The sequence below is a fragment of the Anomaloglossus baeobatrachus genome, chromosome 1, assembly GCF_048569485.1.
Source record: "Anomaloglossus baeobatrachus isolate aAnoBae1 chromosome 1, aAnoBae1.hap1, whole genome shotgun sequence".
NCBI lineage: Eukaryota > Metazoa > Chordata > Amphibia > Anura > Aromobatidae > Anomaloglossus > Anomaloglossus baeobatrachus.
In genome coordinates this window covers 284525412-284547830 of record NC_134353.1, presented here as the reverse complement: position 1 = coordinate 284547830, position 22419 = coordinate 284525412, and the positions used below count along the sequence as shown (strand labels likewise).

The following is a 22419-nucleotide window of genomic DNA, read 5'->3' as shown; positions in this document are numbered from 1 at the left end:
GAAGTGCAGATATACCTGAAAAAAACAGTTTTAAGTATCTCTTTTCAGAACAGTCACTAATGCGAGAAGAAAATGAAAGTAGTTATACTGAAAAATGAAGTTGAAGTCGAAGTAGTATGGAGGAAATCGGAAAAAAAATCTGAGAAATATCAACATAAAGTGCTAAGGATCTTTAAGATTTTGTGTATCTTGAGGTTTTGTTCTATGAGATTTTTCACCTCCCTCTTTTTACTGATAGTGCAGCAAAGAACAACATGATTGTGACAGACAGGACTGAGGATCCAGAGGGTTCTCATTGGCTTTGTCCTTGGACTAATCTGGTTTGTGGAAATGTCTGAATTGTGACAGAGGGACATAGTAAAAATGAAAAAAAAAAAAAACATGACTGTAATGTAACAGAAACCTGTCAGAAGTGCAATTCAAACCCAAGTCTCAAGTAGAGACTGCAACCTGAACGCAGCGCCTTGGACCGCTCGGCCATCCTGACAAGCACAACTATGGAAAATTCACACTTTCTAAAAACAAACACATTTTTTGTTTGGCCCCAAAAAATGCAAATTTTGAACTGAAAATTTATTAACGCCTTTGAGTTTGCCTTGCAATGCTGTAGGTTTAACTTTGTAGGTTGCTGAAATAGCTCAGTTGGGAGAGCGTTAGACTGAAGATCTAAAGGTCCCTGGTCCGATCCTGGGTTTCAGCACGATGTTTTTAAGTATGAGTGATTTGAGATAAAGTTCTTTCTCCATATGCATTTAGCAAGATTTTCATTCTTTGTGAAGTGCAGATATACCTGAAAAAAAACAGTTTTAAGTATCTCTTTTCAGAACAGTCACTAATGCGAGAAGAAAATGAAAGTAGTTATACTGAAAAATTAAGTTGAAGTCGAAGTAGTATGGAGGAAATCAGAAAAAAAATCTGAGAAATATCAACATAAAGTGCTAAGGATCTTTAAGATTTTGTGTATCTTGAGGTTTATTTTATGAGATTTTTCACCTCCCTCTTCTTACTGATAGTGCAGCAGAGAACAACATGATTGTGACAGACAGGATTGAGGATCCATAGGGTTCTCATTGGCTTTGTCCTTGGACTAATCTGGTTTGTGGTAATGTCTGAATTGTGACAGAGGGACATAGTGAAAATGAAAAAAAAAAAAATGAATGTAATGTAACAGAAACCTGTCAGAAGTGGGATTCGAACCCACGCCTCAAGTAGAGACTGCGACCTGAACGCAGCGCCTTGGACCGCTCGGCCATCCTGACAAGCACAACTGTGGAAAATTCACACTTTCTAAAAACAAACACATTTTTTGTTTGGCCCCAAAAAAAGGCAAATTTTGAACTGAAAATGTATTAACGCCTTTGAGTTTGCCTTGCAATGCTGTAGCTTTAACTTTGTAGGTTGCTGAAATAGCTCAGTTGGGAGAGCGTTAGACTGAAGATCTAAAGGTCCCTGGTCCGATCCCGGGTTTCAGCGCGCTGTTTTTAAGAATGAGTGATTTGAGATAAAGTTCTTTCTCCATATGCATTTAGCAAGATTTTCATTCTTTGTGAAGTGCAGATATACCTGAAAAAAACAGTTTTAAGTATCTCTTTTCAGAACAGTCACTAATGCGAGAAGAAAATGAAAGTAGTTATACTGAAAAATTAAGTTGAAGTCGAAGTAGTATGGAGGAAATCGGAGAAAAAATCTGAGAAATATCAACATAAAGTGCTAAGGATCTTTAAGATTTTGTGTATCTTGAGGTTTATTTTATGAGATTTTCCACCTCCCTCTTCTTACTGATATTGCAGCAGAGAACAATATGATTGTGACAGACAGGATTGAGGATCCAGAGGGTTCTCATTGGCTTTGTCCTTGGACTAATCTGGTTTGTGGAAATGTCTGAATTGTGACAGAGGGACATAGTGAAAATGAAAAAACACAAAACATGATTGTAATGTAACAGAAACATGTCAGAAGTGGGATTCGAACCCACGCCTCAAGTAGAGACTGCGACCTGAACGCAGCGCCTTGGACCGCTCGGCCATCCTGACAAGCACAACTGTGGAAAATTCACACTTTCTAAAAACAAACACATTTTTTGTTTGGCCCCAAAAAAATGCAAATTTTGAACTGAAAATGTATTAACGCCTTTGAGTTTGCCTTGCAATGCTGTAGCTTTAACTTTGTAGGTTGCTGAAATAGCTCAGTTGGGAGAGCGTTAGACGGAAGATTTAAAGGTCCCTGGTCCGATCCCGGGTTTCAGCACGCTGTTTTTAAGTATGAGTGATTTGAGATAAAGTTCTTTCTCCATATGCATTTAGCAAGATTTTCATTCTTTGTGAAGTGCAGATATACCTGAAAAAAACAGTTTTAAGTATCTCTTTTCAGAACAGTCACTAATGCGAGAAGAAAATGAAAGTAGTTATACTGAAAAATTAAGTTGAAGTCGAAGTAGTATGGAGGAAATCAGAAAAAAAATCTGAGAAATATCAACATAAAGTGCTAAGGATCTTTAAGATTTTGTGTATCTTGAGGTTTATTTTATGAGATTTTTCACCTCCCTCTTCTTACTGATAGTGCAGCAGAGAACAACATGATTGTGACAGACAGGTTTGAGGATCCAGAGGGTTCTCATTGGCTTTGTCCTTGGACTAATCTGGTTTGTGGAAATGTCTGAATTGTGACAGAGAAACATAGTGAAAATGAAAAAAAAAAAAACTTGATTGTAATGTAACAGAAACCTGTCAGAAGTGGGATTCGAACCCACGCCTCAAGTAGAGACTGCGACCTGAACGCAGCGCCTTTGACCGCTCGGCTATCCTGACAAGCACAACTGTGGAAAATTCACACTTTCTAAAAACAAACACATTTTTTGTTTGGCCCCAAAAAAATGCAAATTTTGAACTGAAAATGTATTAACGCCTTTGAGTTTGCCTTGCAATGCTGTAGCTTTAACTTTGTAGGTTGCTGAAATAGCTCAGTTGGGAGAGCGTTAGACTGAAGATCTAAAGGTCCCTGGTCCGATCCCGGGTTTCAGCACACTGTTTTTAAGTATGAGTGATTTGAGATAAAGTTCTTTCTCCATATGCATTTAGCAAGATTTTCATTCTTTGTGAAGTGCAGATATACCTGAAAAAAAACAGTTTTAAGTATCTCTTTTCAGAACAGTCACTAATGCGAGAAGAAAATGAAAGTAGTTATACTGAAAAATTAAGTTGAAGTCGAAGTAGTATGGAGGAAATCAGAAAAAAAATCTGAGAAATATCAACATAAAGTGCTAAGGATCTTTAAGATTTTGTGTATCTTGAGGTTTATTTTATGAGATTTTTCACCTCCCTCTTCTTACTGATAGTGCAGCAGAGAACAACATGATTGTGACAGACAGGATTGAGGATCCATAGGGTTCTCATTGGCTTTGTCCTTGGACTAATCTGGTTTGTGGTAATGTCTGAATTGTGACAGAGGGACATAGTGAAAATGAAAAAAAAAAAAAATGAATGTAATGTAACAGAAACCTGTCAGAAGTGGGATTCGAACCCACGCCTCAAGTAGAGACTGCGACCTGAACGCAGCGCCTTGGACCGCTCGGCCATCCTGACAAGCACAACTGTGGAAAATTCACACTTTCTAAAAACAAACACATTTTTTGTTTGGCCCCAAAAAAAGGCAAATTTTGAACTGAAAATTTATTAACGCCTTTGAGTTTGCCTTGCAATGCTGTAGCTTTAACTTTGTAGGTTGCTGAAATAGCTCAGTTGGGAGAGCGTTAGACTGAAGATCTAAAGGTCCCTGGTCCGATCCCGGGTTTCAGCACGCTGTTTTTAAGTATGAGTGATTTGAGATAAAGTTCTTTCTCCATATGCATTTAGCAAGATTTTCATTCTTTGTGAAGTGCAGATATACCTGAAAAAAAACAGTTTTAAGTATCTCTTTTCAGAACAGTCACTAATGCGAGAAGAAAATGAAAGTAGTTATACTGAAAAATTAAGTTGAAGTCGAAGTAGTATGGAGGAAATCAGAAAAAAAATCTGAGAAATATCAACATAAAGTGCTAAGGATCTTTAAGATTTTGTGTATCTTGAGGTTTATTTTATGAGATTTTTCACCTCCCTCTTCTTACTGATAGTGCAGCAGAGAACAACATGATTGTGACAGACAGGATTGAGGATCCATAGGGTTCTCATTGGCTTTGTCCTTGGACTAATCTGGTTTGTGGTAATGTCTGAATTGTGACAGAGGGACATAGTGAAAATGAAAAAAAAAAAAATGAATGTAATGTAACAGAAACCTGTCAGAAGTGGGATTCGAACCCTCGCCTCAAGTAGAGACTGCGACCTGAACGCAGCGCCTTGGACCGCTCGGCCATCCTGACAAGCACAACTGTGGAAAATTCACACTTTCTAAAAACAAACACATTTTTTGTTTGGCCCCAAAAAAAGGCAAATTTTGAACTGAAAATGTATTAACGCCTTTGAGTTTGCCTTGCAATGCTGTAGCTTTAACTTTCTAGGTTGCTGAAATAGCTCAGTTGGGAGAGCGTTAGACGGAAGATTTAAAGGTCCCTGGTCCGATCCCGGGTTTCAGCACGCTGTTTTTAAGTATGAGTGATTTGAGATAAAGTTCTTTCTCCATATGCATTTAGCAAGATTTTCATTCTTTGTGAAGTGCAGATATACCTGAAAAAAACAGTTTTAAGTATCTCTTTTCAGAACAGTCACTAATGCGAGAAGAAAATGAAAGTAGTTATACTGAAAAATTAAGTTGAAGTCGAAGTAGTATGGAGGAAATCAGAAAAAAAATCTGAGACATATCAACATAAAGTGCTAAGGATCTTTAAGATTTTGTGTATCTTGAGGTTTATTTTATGAGATTTTTCACCTCCCTCTTCTTACTGATAGTGCAGCAGAGAACAACATGATTGTGACAGACAGGATTGAGGATCCATAGGGTTCTCATTGGCTTTGTCCTTGGACTAATCTGGTTTGTGGTAATGTCTGAATTGTGACAGAGGGACATAGTGAAAATGAAAAAAAAAAAAAATGAATGTAATGTAACAGAAACCTGTCAGAAGTGGGATTCGAACCCACGCCTCAAGTAGAGACTGCGACCTGAACGCAGCGCCTTGGACCGCTCGGCCATCCTGACAAGCACAACTGTGGAAAATTCACACTTTCTAAAAACAAACACATTTTTTGTTTGGCCCCAAAAAAAGGCAAATTTTGAACTGAAAATTTATTAACGCCTTTGAGTTTGCCTTGCAATGCTGTAGCTTTAACTTTGTAGGTTGCTGAAATAGCTCAGTTGGGAGAGCGTTAGACTGAAGATCTAAAGGTCCCTGGTCCGATCCCGGGTTTCAGCACGCTGTTTTTAAGTATGAGTGATTTGAGATAAAGTTCTTTCTCCATATGCATTTAGCAAGATTTTCATTCTTTGTGAAGTGCAGATATACCTGAAAAAAAACAGTTTTAAGTATCTCTTTTCAGAACAGTCACTAATGCGAGAAGAAAATGAAAGTAGTTATACTGAAAAATTAAGTTGAAGTCGAAGTAGTATGGAGGAAATCAGAAAAAAAATCTGAGAAATATCAACATAAAGTGCTAAGGATCTTTAAGATTTTGTGTATCTTGAGGTTTATTTTATGAGATTTTTCACCTCCCTCTTCTTACTGATAGTGCAGCAGAGAACAACATGATTGTGACAGACAGGATTGAGGATCCATAGGGTTCTCATTGGCTTTGTCCTTGGACTAATCTGGTTTGTGGTAATGTCTGAATTGTGACAGAGGGACATAGTGAAAATGAAAAAAAAAAAAAGAATGTAATGTAACAGAAACCTGTCAGAAGTGGGATTCGAACCCTCGCCTCAAGTAGAGACTGCGACCTGAACGCAGCGCCTTGGACCGCTCGGCCATCCTGACAAGCACAACTGTGGAAAATTCACACTTTCTAAAAACAAACACATTTTTTGTTTGGCCCCAAAAAAAGGCAAATTTTGAACTGAAAATTTATTAACGCCTTTGAGTTTGCCTTGCAATGCTGTAGCTTTAACTTTGTAGGTTGCTGAAATAGCTCAGTTGGGAGAGTGTTAGACTGAAGATCTAAAGGTCCCTGGTCCGATCCCGGGTTTCAGCACGCTGTTTTTAAGTATGAGTGATTTGAGATAAAGTTCTTTCTCCATATGCATTTAGCAAGATTTTCATTCTTTGTGAAGTGCAGATATACCTGAAAAAAACAGTTTTAAGTATCTCTTTTCAGAACAGTCACTAATGCGAGAAGAAAATGAAAGTAGTTATACTGAAAAATGAAGTTGAAGTCGAAGTAGTATGGAGGAAATCGGAAAAAAAATCTGAGAAATATCAACATAAAGTGCTAAGGATCTTTAAGATTTTGTGTATCTTGAGGTTTATTTTATGAGATTTTTCACCTCCCTCTTCTTACTGATAGTGCAGCAGAGAACAACATGATTGTGACAGACAGGATTGAGGATCCAGAGGGTTCTCATTGGCTTTGTCCTTGGACTAATCTGGTTTGTGGAAATGTCTGAATTGTGACAGAGGGACATAGTGAAAATGAAAAAAAAACAAAACATGATTGTAATGTAACAGAAGCCTGGCAGAAGTGGGATTCCAACCCACCCCTCACGTAGAGACTGCAACCTGAACGCAGCGCCTTGGACCGCTCGGCCATCCTGACAAGCACAACTGTGGAAAATTCACACTTTCTAAAAACAAACTCATTTTTTGTTTGGCCCCAAAAAAATGCAAATTTTGAACTGAAAATGTATTAACGCCTTTGAGTTTGCCTTGCAATGCTGTAGCTTTAACTTTCTAGGTTGCTGAAATAGCTCAGTTGGGAGAGCGTTAGACGGAAGATTTAAAGGTCCCTGGTCCGATCCCGGGTTTCAGCACGCTGTTTTTAAGTATGAGTGATTTGAGATAAAGTTCTTTCTCCATATGCATTTAGCAAGATTTTCATTCTTTGTGAAGTGCAGATATACCTGAAAAAAACAGTTTTAAGTATCTCTTTTCAGAACAGTCACTAATGCGAGAAGAAAATGAAAGTAGTTATACTGAAAAATTAAGTTGAAGTCGAAGTAGTATGGAGGAAATCAGAAAAAAAATCTGAGAAATATCAACATAAAGTGCTAAGGATCTTTAAGATTTTGTGTATCTTGAGGTTTATTTTATGAGATTTTTCACCTCCCTCTTCTTACTGATAGTGCAGCAGAGAACAACATGATTGTGACAGACAGGTTTGAGGATCCAGAGGGTTCTCATTGGCTTTGTCCTTGGACTAATCTGGTTTGTGGAAATGTCTGAATTGTGACAGAGAAACATAGTGAAAATGAAAAAAAAAAAAAACATGATTGTAATGTAACAGAAACCTGTCAGAAGTGGGATTCGAACCCACGCCTCAAGTAGAGACTGCGACCTGAACGCAGCGCCTTTGACCGCTCGGCTATCCTGACAAGCACAACTGTGGAAAATTCACACTTTCTAAAAATAAACACATTTTTTGTTTGGCCCCAAAAAAATGCAAATTTTGAACTGAAAATGTATTAACGCCTTTGAGTTTGCCTTGCAATGCTGTAGCTTTAACTTTGTAGGTTGCTGAAATAGCTCAGTTGGGAGAGCGTTAGACTGAAGATCTAAAGGTCCCTGGTCCGATCCCGGGTTTCAGCACGCTGTTTTTAAGTATGAGTGATTTGAGATAAAGTTCTTTCTCCATATGCATTTAGCAAGATTTTCATTCTTTGTGAAGTGCAGATATACCTGAAAAAAAACAGTTTTAAGTATCTCTTTTCAGAACAGTCACTAATGCGAGAAGAAAATGAAAGTAGTTATACTGAAAAATTAAGTTGAAGTCGAAGTAGTATGGAGGAAATCAGAAAAAAAATCTGAGAAATATCAACATAAAGTGCTAAGGATCTTTAAGATTTTGTGTATCTTGAGGTTTATTTTATGAGATTTTTCACCTCCCTCTTCTTACTGATAGTGCAGCAGAGAACAACATGATTGTGACAGACAGGATTGAGGATCCATAGGGTTCTCATTGGCTTTGTCCTTGGACTAATCTGGTTTGTGGTAATGTCTGAATTGTGACAGAGGGACATAGTGAAAATGAAAAAAAAAAAAAATGAATGTAATGTAACAGAAACCTGTCAGAAGTGGGATTCGAACCCACGCCTCAAGTAGAGACTGCGACCTGAACGCAGCGCCTTGGACCGCTCGGCCATCCTGACAAGCACAACTGTGGAAAATTCACACTTTCTAAAAACAAACACATTTTTTGTTTGGCCCCAAAAAAAGGCAAATTTTGAACTGAAAATTTATTAACACCTTTGAGTTTGCCTTGCAATGCTGTAGCTTTAACTTTGTAGGTTGCTGAAATAGCTCAGTTGGGAGAGCGTTAGACTGAAGATCTAAAGGTCCCTGGTCCGATCCCGGGTTTCAGCACGCTGTTTTTAAGTATGAGTGATTTGAGATAAAGTTCTTTCTCCATATGCATTTAGCAAGATTTTCATTCTTTGTGAAGTGCAGATATACCTGAAAAAAACAGTTTTAAGTATCTCTTTTCAGAACAGTCACTAATGCGAGAAGAAAATGAAAGTAGTTATACTGAAAAATGAAGTTGAAGTCGAAGTAGTATGGAGGAAATCGGAAAAAAAATCTGAGAAATATCAACATAAAGTGCTAAGGATCTTTAAGATTTTGTGTATCTTGAGGTTTTGTTCTATGAGATTTTTCACCTCCCTCTTTTTACTGATAGTGCAGCAAAGAACAACATGATTGTGACAGACAGGACTGAGGATCCAGAGGGTTCTCATTGGCTTTGTCCTTGGACTAATCTGGTTTGTGGAAATGTCTGAATTGTGACAGAGGGACATAGTAAAAATGAAAAAAAAAAAAAACATGACTGTAATGTAACAGAAACCTGTCAGAAGTGCAATTCAAACCCACGTCTCAAGTAGAGACTGCTACCTGAACGCAGCGCCTTGGACCGCTTGGCCATCCTGACAAGCACAACTATGGAAAATTCACACTTTCTAAAAACAAACACATTTTTTGTTTGGCCCCAAAAAATGCAAATTTTGAACTGAAAATTTATTAACGCCTTTGAGTTTGCCTTGCAATGCTGTAGCTTTAACTTTGTAGGTTGCTGAAATAGCTCAGTTGGGAGAGCGTTAGACTGAAGATCTAAAGGTCCCTGGTCCGATCCCGGGTTTCAGCACGATGTTTTTAAGTATGAGTGATTTGAGATAAAGTTCTTTCTCCATATGCATTTAGCAAGATTTTCATTCTTTGTGAAGTGCAGATATACCTGAAAAAAAACAGTTTTAAGTATCTCTTTTCAGAACAGTCACTAATGCGAGAAGAAAATGAAAGTAGTTATACTGAAAAATTAAGTTGAAGTCGAAGTAGTATGGAGGAAATCAGAAAAAAAATCTGAGAAATATCAACATAAAGTGCTAAGGATCTTTAAGATTTTGTGTATCTTGAGGTTTATTTTATGAGATTTTTCACCTCCCTCTTCTTACTGATAGTGCAGCAGAGAACAACATGATTGTGACAGACAGGTTTGAGGATCCAGAGGGTTCTCATTGGCTTTGTCCTTGGACTAATCTGGTTTGTGGAAATGTCTGAATTGTGACAGAGAAACATAGTGAAAATGAAAAAAAAAAAAACATGATTGTAATGTAACAGAAACCTGTCAGAAGTGGGATTCGAACCCACGCCTCAAGTAGAGACTGCGACCTGAACGCAGCGCCTTTGACCGCTCGGCTATCCTGACAAGCACAACTGTGGAAAATTCACACTTTCTAAAAATAAACACATTTTTTGTTTGGCCCCAAAAAAATGCAAATTTTGAACTGAAAATGTATTAACGCCTTTGAGTTTGCCTTGCAATGCTGTAGCTTTAACTTTGTAGGTTGCTGAAATAGCTCAGTTGGGAGAGCGTTAGACTGAAGATCTAAAGGTCCCTGGTCCGATCCCGGGTTTCAGCACGCTGTTTTTAAGTATGAGTGATTTGAGATAAAGTTCTTTCTCCATATGCATTTAGCAAGATTTTCATTCTTTGTGAAGTGCAGATATACCTGAAAAAAAACAGTTTTAAGTATCTCTTTTCAGAACAGTCACTAATGCGAGAAGAAAATGAAAGTAGTTATACTGAAAAATTAAGTTGAAGTCGAAGTAGTATGGAGGAAATCAGAAAAAAAATCTGAGAAATATCAACATAAAGTGCTAAGGATCTTTAAGATTTTGTGTATCTTGAGGTTTATTTTATGAGATTTTTCACCTCCCTCTTCTTACTGATAGTGCAGCAGAGAACAACATGATTGTGACAGACAGGATTGAGGATCCATAGGGTTCTCATTGGCTTTGTCCTTGGACTAATCTGGTTTGTGGTAATGTCTGAATTGTGACAGAGGGACATAGTGAAAATGAAAAAAAAAAAAAATGAATGTAATGTAACAGAAACCTGTCAGAAGTGGGATTCGAACCCACGCCTCAAGTAGAGACTGCGACCTGAACGCAGCGCCTTGGACCGCTCGGCCATCCTGACAAGCACAACTGTGGAAAATTCACACTTTCTAAAAACAAACACATTTTTTGTTTGGCCCCAAAAAAAGGCAAATTTTGAACTGAAAATTTATTAACACCTTTGAGTTTGCCTTGCAATGCTGTAGCTTTAACTTTGTAGGTTGCTGAAATAGCTCAGTTGGGAGAGCGTTAGACTGAAGATCTAAAGGTCCCTGGTCCGATCCCGGGTTTCAGCACGCTGTTTTTAAGTATGAGTGATTTGAGATAAAGTTCTTTCTCCATATGCATTTAGCAAGATTTTCATTCTTTGTGAAGTGCAGATATACCTGAAAAAAACAGTTTTAAGTATCTCTTTTCAGAACAGTCACTAATGCGAGAAGAAAATGAAAGTAGTTATACTGAAAAATGAAGTTGAAGTCGAAGTAGTATGGAGGAAATCGGAAAAAAAATCTGAGAAATATCAACATAAAGTGCTAAGGATCTTTAAGATTTTGTGTATCTTGAGGTTTTGTTCTATGAGATTTTTCACCTCCCTCTTTTTACTGATAGTGCAGCAAAGAACAACATGATTGTGACAGACAGGACTGAGGATCCAGAGGGTTCTCATTGGCTTTGTCCTTGGACTAATCTGGTTTGTGGAAATGTCTGAATTGTGACAGAGGGACATAGTAAAAATGAAAAAAAAAAAAAACATGACTGTAATGTAACAGAAACCTGTCAGAAGTGCAATTCAAACCCACGTCTCAAGTAGAGACTGCTACCTGAACGCAGCGCCTTGGACCGCTCGGCCATCCTGACAAGCACAACTGTGGAAAATTCACACTTTCTAAAAACAAACACATTTTTTGTTTGGCCCCAAAAAAAGGCAAATTTTGAACTGAAAATTTATTAACGCCTTTGAGTTTGCCTTGCAATGCTGTAGCTTTAACTTTGTAGGTTGCTGAAATAGCTCAGTTGGGAGAGCGTTAGACTGAAGATCTAAAGGTCCCTGGTCCGATCCCGGGTTTCAGCACGATGTTTTTAAGTATGAGTGATTTGAGATAAAGTTCTTTCTCCATATGCATTTAGCAAGATTTTCATTCTTTGTGAAGTGCAGATATACCTGAAAAAAACAGTTTTAAGTATCTATTTTCAGAACAGTCACTAATGCGAGAAGAAAATGAAAGTAGTTATACTGAAAAATTAAGTTAAAGTCGAAGTAGTATGGAGGAAATCAGAAAAAAAATCTGAGAAATATCAACATAAAGTGCTAAGGATCTTTAAGATTTTGTGTATCTTGAGGTTTATTTTATGAGATTTTTCACCTCCCTCTTCTTACTGATAGTGCAGCAGAGAACAACATGATTGTGACAGACAGGATTGAGGACCCAGAGGGTTCTCATTGGCTTTGTCCTTGGACTAATCTGGTTTGTGGAAATGTCTGAATTGTGACAGAGGGACATAGTGAAAATGAAAAAAAACAAAACATGATTGTAATGTAACAGAAACATGTCAGAAGTGGGATTCGAACCCACGCCTCAAGTAGAGACTGCGACCTGAACGCAGCGCCTTGGACCGCTCGGCCATCCTGACAAGCACAACTGTGGACAATTCACACTTTCTAAAAACAAACACATTTTTTGTTTGGCCCCAAAAAAAGGCAAATTTTGAACTGAAAATGTATTAACGCCTTTGAGTTTGCCTTGCAATGCTGTAGAATTAACTTTGTAGGTTGCTGAAATAGCTCAGTTGGGAGAGCGTTAGACTGAAGATCTAAAGGTCCCTGGTCCGATCCCGGGTTTCAGCACGCTGTTTTTAAGTATGAGTGATTTGAGATAAAGTTCTTTCTCCATATGCATTTAGCAAGATTTTCATTCTTTGTGAAGTGCAGATATACCTGAAAAAAAACAGTTTTAAGTATCTCTTTTCAGAACAGTCACTAATGCGAGAAGAAAATGAAAGTAGTTATACTGAAAAATTAAGTTGAAGTCGAAGTAGTATGGAGGAAATCAGAAAAAAAATCTGAGAAATATCAACATAAAGTGCTAAGGATCTTTAAGATTTTGTGTATCTTGAGGTTTATTTTATGAGATTTTTCACCTCCCTCTTCTTACTGATAGTGCAGCAGAGAACAACATGATTGTGACAGACAGGATTGAGGACCCAGAGGGTTCTCATTGGCTTTGTCCTTGGACTAATCTGGTTTGTGGAAATGTCTGAATTGTGACAGAGGGACATAGTGAAAATGAAAAAAAAACAAAACATGATTGTAATGTAACAGAAACATGTCAGAAGTGGGATTCGAACCCACGCCTCAAGTAGAGACTGCAACCTGAACGCAGCGCCTTGGACCGCTCGGCCATCCTGACAAGCACAACTGTGGAAAATTCACACTTTCTAAAAACAAACACATTTTTTGTTTGGCCCCAAAAAAAGGCAAATTTTGAACTGAAAATGTATTAACGCCTTTGAGTTTGCCTTGCAATGCTGTAGAATTAACTTTGTAGGTTGCTGAAATAGCTCAGTTGGGAGAGCGTTAGACTGAAGATCTAAAGGTCCTTGGTCCGATCCCGGGTTTCAGCACGCTGTTTTTAAGTATGAGTGATTTGAGATAAAGTTCTTTCTCCATATGCATTTAGCAAGATTTTCATTCTTTGTGAAGTGCAGATATACCTGAAAAAAAACAGTTTTAAGTATCTCTTTTCAGAACAGTCACTAATGCGAGAAGAAAATGAAAGTAGTTATACTGAAAAATTAAGTTGAAGTCGAAGTAGTATGGAGGAAATCAGAAAAAAAATCTGAGAAATATCAACATAAAGTGCTAAGGATCTTTAAGATTTTGTGTATCTTGAGGTTTATTTTATGAGATTTTTCACCTCCCTCTTCTTACTGATAGTGCAGCAGAGAACAACATGATTGTGACAGACAGGATTGAGGATCCAGAGGGTTCTCATTGGCTTTGTCCTTGGACTAATCTGGTTTGTGGAAATGTCTGAATTGTGACAGAGGGACATAGTGAAAATGAAAAAAAACAAAACATGATTGTAATGTAACAAAAACATGTCAGAAGTGGGATTCGAACCCACGCCTCAAGTAGAGACTGCGACCTGAACGCAGCGCCTTGGACCGCTCGGCCATCCTGACAAGCACAACTGTGGAAAATTCACACTTTCTAAAAACAAACACATTTTTTGTTTGGCCCCAAAAAAATGCAAATTTTGAACTGAAAATGTATTAAATCCTTTGAGTTTGCCTTGCAATGCTGTAGCTTTAACTTTGTAGGTTGCTGAAATAGCTCAGTTGGGAGAGCGTTAGACTGAAGATCTAAAGGTCCCTGGTCCGATCCCGGGTTTCAGCATGCTGTTTTTAAGTATGAGTGATTTGAGATAAAGTTCTTTCTCCATATGCATTTAGCAAGATTTTCATTCTTTGTGAAGTGCAGATATACCTGAAAAAAAACAGTTTTAAGTATCTCTTTTCAGAACAGTCACTAATGCGAGAAGAAAATGAAAGTAGTTATACTGAAACATTAAGTTGAAGTCGAAGTAGTATGGAGGAAATCAGAAAAAAAATCTGAGAAATATCAACATAAAGTGCTAAGGATCTTTAAGATTTTGTGTATCTTGAGGTTTATTTTATGAGATTTTTCACCTCCCTCTTCTTACTGATAGTGCAGCAGAGAACAACATGATTGTGACAGACAGGATTGAGGATCCAGAGGGTTCTCATTGGCTTTGTCCTTGGACTAATCTGGTTTGTGGAAATGTCTGAATTGTGACAGAGGGACATAGTGAAAATGAAAAAAAACAAAACATGATTTTAATGTAACAGAAACATGTCAGAAGGGGGATTCGAACCCACGCCTCAAGTAGAGACTGCGACCTGAACGCAGCGCCTTGGACCGCTCGGCCATCCTGACAAGCACAACTGTGGAAAATTCACACTTTCTAAAAACAAACACATTTTTTGTTTGGCCCCAAAAAAATGCAAATTTTGAACTGAAAATGTATTAACGCCTTTGAGTTTGCCTTGCGATGCTGTAGCTTTAACTTTGTTGGTTGCTGAAATAGCTCAGTTGGGAGAGCGTTAGACTGAAGATCTAAAGGTCCCTGGTCTGATCCCGGGTTTCAGCACGCTGTTTTTAAGTATGAGTGATTTGAGATAAAGTTCTTTCTCCATATGCATTTAGCAAGATTTTAATTCTTTGTGAAGTGCAGATATACCTGAAAAAAACAGTTTTAAGTATCTCTTTTCAGAACAGTCACTAATGCGAGAAGAAAATGAAAGTAGTTATACTGAAAAATTAAGTTGAAGTCGAAGTAGTATGGAGGAAATCAGAAAAAAAATCTGAGAAATATCAACATAAAGTGCTAAGGATCTTTAAGATTTTGTGTATCTTGAGGTTTATTTTATGAGATTTTTCACCTCCCTCTTCTTACTGATAGTGCAGCAGAGAACAACATGATTGTGACAGACAGGATTGAGGATCCAGAGGGTTCTCATTGGCTTTGTCCTTGGACTAATCTGGTTTGTGGAAATGTCTGAATTGTGACAGAGGGACATAGTGAAAATGAAAAAAAAAAAACATGATTGTAATGTAACAGAAACCTGTCAGAAGTGGGATTCGAACCCACGCCTCAAGTAGAGACTGCGACCTGAACGCAGCGCCTTGGACGGCTCGGCCATCCTGACAAGCACAAGTGTCGAAAATTCACACTTTCTAAAAACAAACACATTTTTTGTTTGGCCCCAAAAAAAGGCAAATTTTGAACTGAAAATGTATTAATGCCTTTGAGTTTGCCTTGCAATGCTGTAGCTTTAACTTTGTAGGTTGCTGAAATAGCTCAGTTGGGAGAGCGTTAGACTGAAGATCTAAAGGTCTCTGGTCCGATCCCGGGTTTCAGCACGCTGTTTTAAGTATGAGTGATTTGAGATAAAGTTCTTTCTCCATATGCATTTCGCAAGATTTTCATTCTTTGTAAAGTGCAGATATACCTGAAAAAAACAGTTTTAAGTATCTCTTTTCAGAAGAGTCACTAATGCGAGAAGAAATTGAAAGTAGTTATACTGAAAAATTAAGTTGAAGTCGAAGTAGTATGGAGGAAATCGGAGAAAAAATCTGAGAAATATCAACATAAAGTGCTAAGGATCTTTAAGATTTTGTGTATCTTGAGGTTTATTTTATGAGATTTTCCACCTCCCTCTTCTTACTGATAGTGCAGCAGAGAACAACATGATTGTGACAGACAGGATTGAGGATCCAGAGGGTTCTCATTGGCTTTGTCCTTGGACTAATCTGGTTTGTGGAAATGTCTGAATTGTGAAAGAGGGACATAGTGAAAATGAAAAAAAAACAAAACATATTTGTAATGTAACAGAAACCTGTCAGAAGTGGGATTCGAACCCACGCCTCAAGTAGAGACTGCGACCTGAACGCAGCGCCTTGGACCGCTCGGCCATCCTGACAAGCACAACTGTGGAAAATTCACACTTTCTAAAAACAAACACATTTTTTGTTTGGCCCCAAAAAAATGCAAATTTTGAACTGAAAATGTATTAACGCCTTTGAGTTTGCCTTGCAATGCTGTAGCTTTAACTTTGTAGGTTGCTGAAATAGCTCAGTTGGGAGAGCGTTAGACTGAAGATCTAAAGGTCCCTGGTCCGATCCCGGGTTTCAGCACGCTGTTTTTAAGTATGAGTGATTTGAGATAAAGTTCTTTCTCCATATGCATTTAGCAAGATTTTCATTCTTTGTGAAGTGCAGATATACCTGAAAAAACAGTTTTAAGTATCTCTTTTCAGAACAGTCACTAATGCGAGAAGAAAATGAAAGTAGTTATACTGAAAAATTAAGTTGAAGTCGAAGTAGTATGGAGGAAATCAGAAAAAAAATCTGAGAAATATCAACATAAAGTGCTAAGGATCTTTAAGATTTTGTGTATCTTGAGGTTTATTTTATGAGATTTTTCACCTCCCTCTTCTTACTGATAGTGCAGCAGAGAACAACATGATTGTGACAGACAGGTTTGAGGATCCAGAGGGTTCTCATTGGCTTTGTCCTTGGACTAATCTGGTTTGTGGAAATGTCTGAATTGTGACAGAGGGACATAGTGAAAATGAAAAAAAAAAATATGATTGTAATGTAACAGAAACCTGTCAGAAGAGAGATTTGAACCCACGCCTCAAGTAGAGACTGCGACCTTAACGCAGCGCCTTTGACCGCTCGGCTATCCTGACAAGCACAACTGTGGAAAATTCACACTTTCTAAAAACAAACACATTTTTTGTTTGGCCCCGAAAAAAATGCAAATTTTGAACTGAAAATGTATTAACGCCTTTGAGTTTGCCTTGCAATGCTGTAGCTTTAACTTTGTAGGTTGCTGAAATAGCTCAGTTGGGAGAGCGTTAGACTGAAGATCTAAAGGTCCCTGGTCCGATCCCGGGTTTCAGCGCACTGATTTTAAGTATGAGTGATTTGAGATAAAGTTCTTTCTCCATATGCATTTAGCAAGATTTTCATTCTTTGTGAAGTGCAGATATACCTGAAAAAAAACAGTTTTAAGTATCTCTTTTCAGAACAGTCACTAATGCGAGAAGAAAATGAAAGTAGTTATACTGAAAAATTAAGTTGAAGTCGAAGTAGTATGGAGGAAATCAGAAAAAAAATCTGAGAAATATCAACATAAAGTGCTAAGGATCTTTAAGATTTTGTGTATCTTGAGGTTTATTTTATGAGATTTTTCACCTCCCTCTTCTTACTGATAGTGCAGCAGAGAACAACATGATTGTGACAGACAGGATTGAGGATCCATAGGGTTCTCATTGGCTTTGTCCTTGGACTAATCTGGTTTGTGGAAATGTCTGAATTGTGACAGAGGGACATAGTGAAAATGAAAAAAAAAAAAATGAATGTAATGTAAGAGAAACCTGTCAGAAGTGGGATTCGAACCCACGCCTCAAGTAGAGATTGCGACCTGAACGCAGCGCCTTGGACCGCTCGGCCATCCTGACAAGCACAACTGTGGAAAATTCACACTTTCTAAAAACAAACACATTTTTTGTTTGGCCCCAAAAAAAGGCAAATTTTGAACTGAAAATTTATTAACGCCTTTGAGTTTGCCTTGCAATGCTGTAGCTTTAACTTTGTAGGTTGCTGAAATAGCTCAGTTGGGAGAGCGTTAGACTGAAGATCTAAAGGTCCCTGGTCCGATCCCGGGTTTCAGCACGCTGTTTTTAAGTATGAGTGATTTGAGATAAAGTTCTTTCTCCATATGCATTTAGCAAGATTTTCATTCTTTGCGAAGTGCAGATATACCTGAAAAAAAACAGTTTTAAGTATCTCTTTTCAGAACAGTCACTAATGCGAGAAGAAAATGAAAGTAGTTATACTGAAAAATTAAGTTGAAGTCGAAGTAGTATGGAGGAAATCAGAAAAAAAATCTGAGAAATATCAACATAAAGTGCTAAGGATCTTTAAGATTTTGTGTATCTTGAGGTTTATTTTATGAGATTTTTCACCTCCCTCTTCTTACTGATAGTGCAGCAGAGAACAACATGATTGTGACAGACAGGATTGAGGATCCAGAGGGTTCTCATTGGCTTTGTCCTTGGACTAATCTGGTTTGTGGAAATGTCTGAATTGTGACAGAGGGACATAGTGAAAATGAAAAAAAACAAAACATGATTGTAATGGAACAGAAACCTGTCAGAAGTGGGATTCGAACCCACGCCTCAAGTAGAGACTGCGACCTGAACGCAGCGCCTTGGACCGCTCGGCCATCCTGACAAGCACGACTGTGGAAAATTCAATCTTTCTAAAAACAAACACATTTTTTGTTTGGCCCCAAAAAAATGCAAATTTTGAACTGAAAATGTATTAACGCCTTTGAGTTTGCCTTGCAATGCTGTAGCTTTAACTTTGTAGGTTGCTGAAATAGCTCAGTTGGGAGAGCGTTAGACTGAAGATCTAAAGGTCCCTGGTCCGATCCCGGGTTTCAGCACGCTGTTTTTAAGTATGAGTGATTTCAGATAAAGTTCTTTCTCCATATGCATTTAGCAAGATTTTCATTCTTTGTGAAGTGCAGATATACCTGAAAAAAACAGTTTTAAGTATCTCTTTTCAGAACAGTCACTAATGCGAGAAGAAAATGAAAGTTGTTATACTGAAAAATTAAGTTGAAGTCGAAGTAGTATGGAGGAAATCGGAGAAAAAATCTGAGAAATATCAACATAAAGTGCTAAGGATCTTTAAGATTTTGTGTATCTTGAGGTTTATTTTATGAGATTTTCCACCTCCCTCTTCTTACTGATAGTGCAGCAGAGAACAACATGATTGTGACAGACAGGATTGAGGATCCAGAGGGTTCTCATTGGCTTTGTCCTTGGACTAATCTGGTTTGTGGAAATGTCTGAATTGTGACAGAGGGACATAGTGAAAATGAAAAAAAAAACAAAACATGATTGTAATGTAACAGAAACCTGTCAGAAGTGGGATTCGAACCCACGCCTCAAGTAGAGACTGCGACCTGAACGCAGCGCCTTGGACCGCTCGGCCATCCTGACAAGCACAACTGTGGAAAATTCACACTTTCTAAAAACAAACACATTTTTTGTTTGGCCCCAAAAAAAGGCAAATTTTGAACTGAAAATTTATTAACGCCTTTGAGTTTGCCTTGCAATGCTGTAGCTTTAACTTTGTAGGTTGCTGAAATAGCTCAGTTGGGAGAGCGTTAGACTGAAGATCTAAAGGTCCCTGGTCCGATCCCGGGTTTCAGCACGCTGTTTTTAAGTATGAGTGATTTGAGATAAAGTTCTTTCTCCATATGCATTTAGTAAGATTTTCATTCTTTGTGAAGTGCAGATATACCTGAAAAAAAACAGTTTTAAGTATCTCTTTTCAGAACAGTCACTAATGCGAGAAGAAAATGAAAGTAGTTATACTGAAAAATTAAGTTGAAGTCGAAGTAGTATGGAGGAAATCAGAAAAAAAATCTGAGAAATATCAACATAAAGTGCTAAGGATCTTTAAGATTTTGTGTATCTTGAGGTTTATTTTATGAGATTTTTCACCTCCCTCTTCTTACTGATAGTGCAGCAGAGAACAACATGATTGTGACAGACAGGATTGAGGATCCAGAGGGTTCTCATTGGCTTTGTCCTTGGACTAATCTGGTTTGTGGAAATGTCTGAATTGTGACAGAGGGACATAGTGAAAATGAAAAAAAACAAAACATGATTGTAATGGAACAGAAACATGTCAGAAGTGGGATTCGAACCCACGCCTCAAGTAGAGACTGCGACCTGAACGCAGCGCCTTGGACCGCTCGGCCATCCTGACAAGCACAACTGTGGAAAATTCACACTTTCTAAAAACAAACACATTTTTTGTTTGGCCCCAAAAAAATGCAAATTTTGAACTGAAAATGTATTAACGCCTTTGAGTTTGCCTTGCAATGCTGTAGCTTTAACTTTGTAGGTTGCTGAAATAGCTCAGTTGGGAGAGCGTTAGACTGAAGATCTAAAGGTCCCTGGTCCGATCCCGGGTTTCAGCACGCTGTTTTTAAGTATGAGTGATTTCAGATAAAGTTCTTTCTCCATATGCATTTAGCAAGATTTCCATTCTTTGTGAAGTGCAGATATACCTGAAAAAAACAGTTTTAAGTATCTCTTTTCAGAACAGTCACTAATGCGAGAAGAAAATGAAAGTTGTTATACTGAAAAATTAAGTTGAAGTCGAAGTAGTATGGAGGAAATCGGAGAAAAAATCTGAGAAATATCAACATAAAGTGCTAAGTATCTTTAAGATTTTGTGTATCTTGAGGTTTATTTTATGAGATTTTCCACCTCCCTCTTCTTACTGATAGTGCAGCAGAGAACAACATGATTGTGACAGACAGGATTGAGGATCCAGAGGGTTCTCATTGGCTTTGTCCTTGGACTAATCTGGTTTGTGGAAATGTCTGAATTGTGACAGAGGGACATAGTGAAAATGAAAAAAAAAACAAAACATGATTGTAATGTAACAGAAACCTGTCAGAAGTGGGATTCGAACCCACGCCTCAAGTAGAGACTGCGACCTGAACGCAGCGCCTTGGACCGCTCGGCCATCCTGACAAGCACAACTGTGGAAACTTCACACTTTCTAAAAACAAACACATTTTTTGTTTGGCCCCAAAAAAAGGCAAATTTTGAACTGAAAATGTATTAATGCCTTTGAGTTTGCCTTGCAATGCTGTAGCTTTAACTTTGTAGGTTGCTGAAATAGCTCAGTTGGGAGAGCGTTAGACTGAAGATCTAAAGGTCCCTGGTCCGATCCCGGGTTTCAGCACGCTGTTTTTAAGTATGAGTGATTTGAGATAAAGTTCTTTCTCCATATGCATTTAGCAAGATTTTCATTCTTTGTGAAGTGCAGATATACCTGAAAAAAACAGTTTTAACTATCTCTTTTCAGAACAGTCACTAATGCGAGAAGAAAATGAAAGTAGTTATACTGAAAAATTAAGTTGAAGTCGAAGTAGTATGGAGGAAATCAGAAAAAAAATCTGAGAAATATCAACATAAAGTGCTAAGGATCTTTAAGATTTTGTGTATCTTGAGGTTTATTTTATGAGATTTTTCACCTCCCTCTTCTTACTGATAGTGCAGCAGAGAACAACATGATTGTGACAGACAGGATTGAGGATCCAGAGGGTTCTCATTGGCTTTGTCCTTGGACTAATCTGGTTTGTGGAAATGTCTGAATTGTGACAGAGGGACATAGTGAAAATGAAAAAAAAAAAAACATGATTGTAATGTAACAGAAACCTGTCAGAAGTGGGATTCGAACCCACGCCTCAAGTAGAGACTGCGACCTGAACGCAGAGCCTTGGACCGCTCGGCCATCCTGACAAGCACAAGTGTTGAAAATTCACACTTTCTAAAAACAAACACATTTTTTGTTTGGCCCCAAAAAAAGGCAAATTTTGAACTGAAAATGTATTAACGCCTTTGAGTTTGCCTTGCAATGCTGTAGCTTTAACTTTGTAGGTTGCTGAAATAGCTCAGTTGGGAGAGCGTTAGACTGAAGATCTAAAGGTCCCTGGTCCGATCCCGGGTTTCAGCACGCTGTTTTTAAGTATGAGTGATTTCAGATAAAGTTCTTTCTCCATATGCATTTAGCAAGATTTTCATTCTTTGTGAAGTGCAGATATACCTGAAAAAAACAGTTTTAAGTATCTCTTTTCAGAACAGTCACTAATGCGAGAAGAAAATGAAAGTTGTTATACTGAAAAATTAAGTTGAAGTCGAAGTAGTATGGAGGAAATCGGAGAAAAAATCTGAGAAATATCAACATAAAGTGCTAAGGATCTTTAAGATTTTGTGTATCTTGAGGTTTATTTTATGAGATTTTCCACCTCCCTCTTCTTACTGATAGTGCAGCAGAGAACAACATGATTGTGACAGACAGGATTGAGGATCCAGAGGGTTCTCATTGGCTTTGTCCTTGGACTAATCTGGTTTGTGGAAATGTCTGAATTGTGACAGAGGGACATAGTGAAAATGAAAAAAAAAACAAAACATGATTGTAATGTAACAGAAACCTGTCAGAAGTGGGATTTGAACGCACGCCTCAAGTAGAGACTGCGACCTGAACGCAGCGCCTTGGACCGCTCGGCCATCCTGACAAGCACAACTGTGGAAAATTCACACTTTCTAAAAACAAACACATTTTTTGTTTGGCCCCAAAAAAAGGCAAATTTTGAACTGAAAATTTATTAACGCCTTTGAGTTTGCCTTGCAATGCTGTAGCTTTAACTTTGTAGGTTGCTGAAATAGCTCAGTTGGGAGAGCGTTAGGCTGAAGATCTAAAGGTCCCTGGTCCGATCCCGGGTTTCAGCACGCTGTTTTTAAGTATGAGTGATTTGAGATAAAGTTCT

The 22419-nt window shown here is 38.0% G+C and overlaps 35 non-coding genes across 35 annotated transcripts; 18 read left to right on the top strand and 17 right to left on the bottom strand.

Annotated features, from left to right (window-relative positions):
• Positions 1-1176: 1176 nt before the first annotated feature.
• Positions 1177-1259, bottom strand: TRNAL-CAG (transfer RNA leucine (anticodon CAG)). Its single transcript has one exon. It is a non-coding gene; the product is annotated as a tRNA-Leu (tRNA).
• A 691-nt stretch (positions 1260-1950) lies between these two features.
• Positions 1951-2033, bottom strand: TRNAL-CAG (transfer RNA leucine (anticodon CAG)). The gene has a single exon. It is a non-coding gene; the product is annotated as a tRNA-Leu (tRNA).
• A 691-nt stretch (positions 2034-2724) lies between these two features.
• TRNAL-CAG (transfer RNA leucine (anticodon CAG)) lies at positions 2725-2807 on the bottom strand. The gene has a single exon. It is a non-coding gene; the product is annotated as a tRNA-Leu (tRNA).
• Positions 2808-2948: 141 nt separating this feature from the next.
• On the top strand, positions 2949-3021 carry TRNAF-GAA (transfer RNA phenylalanine (anticodon GAA)). Its single transcript has one exon. It is a non-coding gene; the product is annotated as a tRNA-Phe (tRNA).
• Positions 3022-3498: 477 nt separating this feature from the next.
• Positions 3499-3581, bottom strand: TRNAL-CAG (transfer RNA leucine (anticodon CAG)). The gene has a single exon. It is a non-coding gene; the product is annotated as a tRNA-Leu (tRNA).
• Positions 3582-3722: 141 nt separating this feature from the next.
• On the top strand, positions 3723-3795 carry TRNAF-GAA (transfer RNA phenylalanine (anticodon GAA)). The gene has a single exon. It is a non-coding gene; the product is annotated as a tRNA-Phe (tRNA).
• Positions 3796-5044: 1249 nt separating this feature from the next.
• TRNAL-CAG (transfer RNA leucine (anticodon CAG)) lies at positions 5045-5127 on the bottom strand. The gene has a single exon. It is a non-coding gene; the product is annotated as a tRNA-Leu (tRNA).
• A 141-nt stretch (positions 5128-5268) lies between these two features.
• Positions 5269-5341, top strand: TRNAF-GAA (transfer RNA phenylalanine (anticodon GAA)). The gene has a single exon. It is a non-coding gene; the product is annotated as a tRNA-Phe (tRNA).
• A 2025-nt stretch (positions 5342-7366) lies between these two features.
• TRNAL-CAG (transfer RNA leucine (anticodon CAG)) lies at positions 7367-7449 on the bottom strand. Its single transcript has one exon. It is a non-coding gene; the product is annotated as a tRNA-Leu (tRNA).
• Positions 7450-7590: 141 nt separating this feature from the next.
• Positions 7591-7663, top strand: TRNAF-GAA (transfer RNA phenylalanine (anticodon GAA)). Its single transcript has one exon. It is a non-coding gene; the product is annotated as a tRNA-Phe (tRNA).
• Positions 7664-8140: 477 nt separating this feature from the next.
• TRNAL-CAG (transfer RNA leucine (anticodon CAG)) lies at positions 8141-8223 on the bottom strand. The gene has a single exon. It is a non-coding gene; the product is annotated as a tRNA-Leu (tRNA).
• A 141-nt stretch (positions 8224-8364) lies between these two features.
• Positions 8365-8437, top strand: TRNAF-GAA (transfer RNA phenylalanine (anticodon GAA)). The gene has a single exon. It is a non-coding gene; the product is annotated as a tRNA-Phe (tRNA).
• Positions 8438-9139: 702 nt separating this feature from the next.
• TRNAF-GAA (transfer RNA phenylalanine (anticodon GAA)) lies at positions 9140-9212 on the top strand. Its single transcript has one exon. It is a non-coding gene; the product is annotated as a tRNA-Phe (tRNA).
• Positions 9213-9690: 478 nt separating this feature from the next.
• Positions 9691-9773, bottom strand: TRNAL-CAG (transfer RNA leucine (anticodon CAG)). The gene has a single exon. It is a non-coding gene; the product is annotated as a tRNA-Leu (tRNA).
• Positions 9774-9914: 141 nt separating this feature from the next.
• TRNAF-GAA (transfer RNA phenylalanine (anticodon GAA)) lies at positions 9915-9987 on the top strand. Its single transcript has one exon. It is a non-coding gene; the product is annotated as a tRNA-Phe (tRNA).
• Positions 9988-10464: 477 nt separating this feature from the next.
• Positions 10465-10547, bottom strand: TRNAL-CAG (transfer RNA leucine (anticodon CAG)). The gene has a single exon. It is a non-coding gene; the product is annotated as a tRNA-Leu (tRNA).
• Positions 10548-10688: 141 nt separating this feature from the next.
• On the top strand, positions 10689-10761 carry TRNAF-GAA (transfer RNA phenylalanine (anticodon GAA)). Its single transcript has one exon. It is a non-coding gene; the product is annotated as a tRNA-Phe (tRNA).
• Positions 10762-11464: 703 nt separating this feature from the next.
• On the top strand, positions 11465-11537 carry TRNAF-GAA (transfer RNA phenylalanine (anticodon GAA)). The gene has a single exon. It is a non-coding gene; the product is annotated as a tRNA-Phe (tRNA).
• A 477-nt stretch (positions 11538-12014) lies between these two features.
• TRNAL-CAG (transfer RNA leucine (anticodon CAG)) lies at positions 12015-12097 on the bottom strand. The gene has a single exon. It is a non-coding gene; the product is annotated as a tRNA-Leu (tRNA).
• A 141-nt stretch (positions 12098-12238) lies between these two features.
• TRNAF-GAA (transfer RNA phenylalanine (anticodon GAA)) lies at positions 12239-12311 on the top strand. Its single transcript has one exon. It is a non-coding gene; the product is annotated as a tRNA-Phe (tRNA).
• Positions 12312-13565: 1254 nt separating this feature from the next.
• Positions 13566-13648, bottom strand: TRNAL-CAG (transfer RNA leucine (anticodon CAG)). Its single transcript has one exon. It is a non-coding gene; the product is annotated as a tRNA-Leu (tRNA).
• A 141-nt stretch (positions 13649-13789) lies between these two features.
• Positions 13790-13862, top strand: TRNAF-GAA (transfer RNA phenylalanine (anticodon GAA)). The gene has a single exon. It is a non-coding gene; the product is annotated as a tRNA-Phe (tRNA).
• Positions 13863-15887: 2025 nt separating this feature from the next.
• On the bottom strand, positions 15888-15970 carry TRNAL-CAG (transfer RNA leucine (anticodon CAG)). The gene has a single exon. It is a non-coding gene; the product is annotated as a tRNA-Leu (tRNA).
• Positions 15971-16111: 141 nt separating this feature from the next.
• Positions 16112-16184, top strand: TRNAF-GAA (transfer RNA phenylalanine (anticodon GAA)). Its single transcript has one exon. It is a non-coding gene; the product is annotated as a tRNA-Phe (tRNA).
• Positions 16185-17656: 1472 nt separating this feature from the next.
• On the top strand, positions 17657-17729 carry TRNAF-GAA (transfer RNA phenylalanine (anticodon GAA)). Its single transcript has one exon. It is a non-coding gene; the product is annotated as a tRNA-Phe (tRNA).
• Positions 17730-18207: 478 nt separating this feature from the next.
• On the bottom strand, positions 18208-18290 carry TRNAL-CAG (transfer RNA leucine (anticodon CAG)). The gene has a single exon. It is a non-coding gene; the product is annotated as a tRNA-Leu (tRNA).
• A 141-nt stretch (positions 18291-18431) lies between these two features.
• On the top strand, positions 18432-18504 carry TRNAF-GAA (transfer RNA phenylalanine (anticodon GAA)). The gene has a single exon. It is a non-coding gene; the product is annotated as a tRNA-Phe (tRNA).
• A 479-nt stretch (positions 18505-18983) lies between these two features.
• TRNAL-CAG (transfer RNA leucine (anticodon CAG)) lies at positions 18984-19066 on the bottom strand. The gene has a single exon. It is a non-coding gene; the product is annotated as a tRNA-Leu (tRNA).
• A 141-nt stretch (positions 19067-19207) lies between these two features.
• On the top strand, positions 19208-19280 carry TRNAF-GAA (transfer RNA phenylalanine (anticodon GAA)). The gene has a single exon. It is a non-coding gene; the product is annotated as a tRNA-Phe (tRNA).
• A 478-nt stretch (positions 19281-19758) lies between these two features.
• Positions 19759-19841, bottom strand: TRNAL-CAG (transfer RNA leucine (anticodon CAG)). The gene has a single exon. It is a non-coding gene; the product is annotated as a tRNA-Leu (tRNA).
• A 141-nt stretch (positions 19842-19982) lies between these two features.
• On the top strand, positions 19983-20055 carry TRNAF-GAA (transfer RNA phenylalanine (anticodon GAA)). Its single transcript has one exon. It is a non-coding gene; the product is annotated as a tRNA-Phe (tRNA).
• A 479-nt stretch (positions 20056-20534) lies between these two features.
• TRNAL-CAG (transfer RNA leucine (anticodon CAG)) lies at positions 20535-20617 on the bottom strand. Its single transcript has one exon. It is a non-coding gene; the product is annotated as a tRNA-Leu (tRNA).
• A 141-nt stretch (positions 20618-20758) lies between these two features.
• Positions 20759-20831, top strand: TRNAF-GAA (transfer RNA phenylalanine (anticodon GAA)). Its single transcript has one exon. It is a non-coding gene; the product is annotated as a tRNA-Phe (tRNA).
• A 477-nt stretch (positions 20832-21308) lies between these two features.
• TRNAL-CAG (transfer RNA leucine (anticodon CAG)) lies at positions 21309-21391 on the bottom strand. The gene has a single exon. It is a non-coding gene; the product is annotated as a tRNA-Leu (tRNA).
• Positions 21392-21532: 141 nt separating this feature from the next.
• Positions 21533-21605, top strand: TRNAF-GAA (transfer RNA phenylalanine (anticodon GAA)). Its single transcript has one exon. It is a non-coding gene; the product is annotated as a tRNA-Phe (tRNA).
• The last annotated feature ends 814 nt before the right edge of the window (positions 21606-22419 follow it).